This window comes from Adiantum capillus-veneris, chromosome 12 (genome assembly GCF_014529385.1).
Source record: "Adiantum capillus-veneris isolate H3 chromosome 12, ASM1452938v2, whole genome shotgun sequence".
Taxonomy (NCBI): domain Eukaryota; kingdom Viridiplantae; phylum Streptophyta; class Polypodiopsida; order Polypodiales; family Pteridaceae; genus Adiantum; species Adiantum capillus-veneris.
In genome coordinates this window covers 21,582,402-21,586,763 of record NC_140942.1, presented here as the reverse complement: position 1 = coordinate 21,586,763, position 4,362 = coordinate 21,582,402, and positions in this window count along the sequence as shown.

The window sequence follows — 4,362 nt, the reverse complement described above, 5'->3', positions numbered from 1 at the left end:
ATAAATATTATCAATACCCGCAATCAAACATAAAAAATTGCAAAATCATGTAAGACACTGCCCTTGTAATATAATTTTTGTTTTTCTTTGTTTTTCCCGCTTGTAGCTGCTTTGTAGCTCCTGTATACCTCCCCCCCTCCTAGTCTGAGTCCTCCCGGACGACTATGAAGTGTCTGTGGGTGAAGCATTGTAGTTGTTTTGGTCATAAGTTCCCAATGCAATTGTAGAGCGATGATATAACAGTCTTTCCAATAAAGCTGCTCTTTGTTTGATTGATGGATTGGTGGTCGGGTTTTGGGTTGGTTTTGGCACTTCGGTAGTAGAATCAGTAGATGGATTCTTCGTTACCTTGTTGTCTTTTTTCACAATCCAAATCTGCTTCCGCTTTGCTTGTGCTTGCCACAAACTCTTTGCGACCCAAACCTGCTTTGTTCTGTGTGTTGATTTCCTCGCCTTGAAATACCTAGGAGTTTTCGTTGATTGTATTGAAGGGAGTTCCTGTTTACAAATCTTTGGGATCCAAATTTGCTTGCTATAGCTTTGTGCCGTCATGAACTTCTTTGGATACCAGATCTGTTTCACTGTCCTTGATTGTCTGGAATCACTCTGTTGTCTGGTATTGAAGACTCTGTTTTCCACCTTTGTGTTCTCTGGCACAGCCTTTTTTGGTCTCCATACCAACTTTGACTCCGTTTTTTTCCAAGGTTGAGCTGTTATATTATTGCTTGTCTTCCTTATCCACTGTTGAGAATTCCTCGTCGAAGAGTAATCCGGTTGTATAGAAAATTTTGGTTGCCATTGCTTCTTCTTTTTCTCTGGTTGTTGTTTATCTTTGTCTTTGGATTCGTCCTTTGGAGTTGGCTCTTCTCCTTTGGTGAACTTAACTGATTGACTTTCACCTTCATATTTGATAAGCACTGAATTAGAACTCCAGTCAATCATTGCACTATATTGCTTCTGCCATGGTTGTCCTAGCAATAATGGATGTTGTGTAGCTTGGTCTTCAACCACGTAAAACATATGCGGATACACATATTGGTTAATCTGTATTGTAAAACTGTGCATCCGACAGTTTTGATTGAATTCTCAGAGTAACTCTTTAACTCTTGCTTGGCAGTTTGTAATTTCGTGTCATTTGTCAATTGTCTATACAAACTGAGTGAAAGTAGGTTAGCTTGAGCTCCTGAATCCAATAGTGCTCTGGCTTTGATTTGGTTGGTCCCTACTTTGCATTCAATGATGGGTTCTTCTTTGTCATTCCCCATTTCTGTTATACTGACTGCGTTTATTCGTATTGCTCCTTCATTGCGCTGTTTCTGACGTAGTAGTCTTCTTTTCTCCATTCTTTCCTTCGCCTCGGCTTGTACTTCCTCCTCAATCTTTTTCTTTTTCTGGACACGCAGCTTTTCTTGATGTATTTTGAGAAGCATGTCTTGGGTTAGCGGCAAAAGATACTTTTTCACTCTGCATCCACTAATCCAATTGGGCATTTCTTCTCCATCTAATGTAGCAAGCTTGACAGCTCCACTTGGTGATAGATCTTTAATCACCAGAGGTCCCATCCCTCGCTTTTTTAGCTTCTTAGCATGCTGTTTCAGAGTGTAAACTAGGACATAGTCCCCAACTTTAAACTCTTTAGTCCGCACATGCTTATCAAAAAATTCCTTTTGTCGCCTTTTTTGAGCGTAGATGGAAGCTACTGCTTTTAGGCGAAGCTCATCTAGCTTTTCCAGGTCATCTATTCTATCAGAGAGCTCGTGCCCTGTCCACTCTAGATCCTTAGCCACCCTTAAGGTTGAAATCAAGAATTCTATTGGTAAGATAGCATTTAGCCCAAAAACCATGTTATATGGGGTCGTTCCTATTGATGTTTTATATGCTACCCTATATGCCCATAATGTTGAATGCAACTTCTGGTCCTAGTCAGTTCTCGACTCAGATACAATCTTCGTAAGGACCGTGCATATGGTTTTGTTTATTGCTTCAGCTTGTCCGTTTGCTTGTGGATGATACGGGGCTGATTTCCTATGGATTACCATGAATTCATCTAGAAGGATCTCTATCACTTCATTTATGAAATGTGTACCTCGATCACTCACAATTTCTATTGGCAATCCATATCGTACAAAGACGTATTCATATAGAAATTGTGCCGTGGTCCTGGCATCTGCTTTTTGAGTTGCCTTTGCTTCGACCCACTTTGTTAGATAGTCTGTAGCCACAATGATGTATTGTGCATGAGTCTTATATGCAGGAGGTGAAATGGGTCCGACATAATCAATCCCCCATTTTGCAAAAGCTCTTACCCCCATCATTGGTCTAAGCGGCATATCATCTCTTTTAAGTGGTACTTTGGTCCGCTGACAGTCATCACACCGTTTAACGTATTCCTCAGCGTGCATATGTAATGTTGGCCACCATATTCCTGCGGCTAAGACAAGTTTTGTTGTCTTATCACCTGAGAAATGACATTGATGTTCATAGCTCATGGAGGGTTAACAGGACAAAGACCATCCTATCCACAAAGGACGAATCAAACGGGACCAAGACCAGCACTAGGACCCTGTTACAAGTGTGGAGGTGACCATCTGATGAATGTTTGCCCACATACGGAAATCATTAGAATTAACGCTTATTGCACTGAGTGTGGGGTTACTCACTTCATTGAGGATTGTTCAAAGAATCCAAACAAAGTGCAAAAGACAACATTGAATATGCTAGAAACTATTCCTACCAGCAGTGGGTCTGAAAATGAAACTCTGATACCAACGCAAGTTGTTACTAGAGCTCAAGCTAAGAAAACCACTAGAGAACCTGAGAATGGAAAGTTAGCGACTGAAGTGGTTAGTCAAGGACCGCGGAGTCAGAAAAACACATGGAAAGCTAGAAAAGCACGCATAAAGTTGAGAAAAGAACGTGAAGACGCTATTCTAGTTGAGGAACTAAAGCAAACTAAAGCTAGATTAGAAAAACTTGAGAGTCAAAACGGGAAACGAGAGATGAGCCCAGAAAGAACGAAACAAAAGAGTATCAAAGAAACAACGAGCTTAAGCTCAGGGGGATCAGTGCTAGTCGACAAAGTACACGAACCATTGGACGCACTGATGAGAGCTTACGAAGCTAGGTTAAAGAACAACCAAACACAAGAACAGAGGTGGATGACATACCCAAACGCGGAATTGGAAAAGCAGAGACTTGAAATGTGCCAGAGAATGATCGAGACTGCACAAGCCTTATTAGAACCACCAAAAGAAACAATGAATTGTGGAAAGGAAAACCCAATTCAGCAAGAGACTATCGTTTCACGGGTAGCTGAAAAGACTCCCAGTGCACATAAGCCTGAAAATACACAAAAGGATGACCGCATAGTATTGAACACAACCGATCAGGAGATAGAGAGTTTTCATCCAGTCATACAGAGGATTTACGGAAAAGATGAGGATTACAATGAATTTTGGAAACAAGTGAGAGAGGCAAACTTTGCAAACGAGCTAAGTTGCCAAGCTAATCAGACAAATTGGGAAAAGGACATCAGGAATCCTCCCATAGTGGAATTTGAGGCAGGATCTCAAGTGGACTTGGATCTGCAATCTTACTGGGGAGATGGGGGCTCTGTTAGAACAATGGAGAGCAAACCTCATTCACTGAAAACCTTACCTTCATACTTAGGAGAGTATGAAGCAAAATCCGAGATTAGAGCACTTCCCTCACGAAAATTCTCATCAGAAAAAGTCATGGACTCGCAAGGATTGATAGAGATTTTGTCAACACCAGTGACATGCACTATCACTTTAGCTGAGCTTTTGAGGCTAAGACCACATATGTGGACCACTGTAGGAAAATGCTTGGAGAAATTCGGGATAAAAGATCCAACATTGAGATTGCAAGAGAGCATAGAGGAGCTGAGCAAGCCACAAAAGAACGCTAAGCCTGTACCCTTAAACAAGGTCGGAGAGTATTGCGAAGGTGAAGAGGGGAATACAACCTTACCAGTTGAATTCCAAGGAGTGAAGATGATGGCAATACTAGACAGCGGAGTAGGGGTAGCCATTGCTACAAAAGAAATCTGGAAAAAATGGGGGAAACCAGTAATAAGGAAGACTAGGTTGAAACTCCAATTAGCAGATGGACACATGGAGAAACCTATGAGGTTATTAGAGAAAGTTGTAGTGACTTCTTGCGGCATTGAATACGAACATACTTTTGCTATTGTCGATTTTGCCAAGGAGAATAACTATGATATCATATTGGGAAGACCATTCATGAGACAGTTGAAAATGGTCCAAGATTGGGGCTACGATCACATATACTTGAGAAATATGGAAACCACTACACGTGTGGACCTGAAAGACCATAGCTACA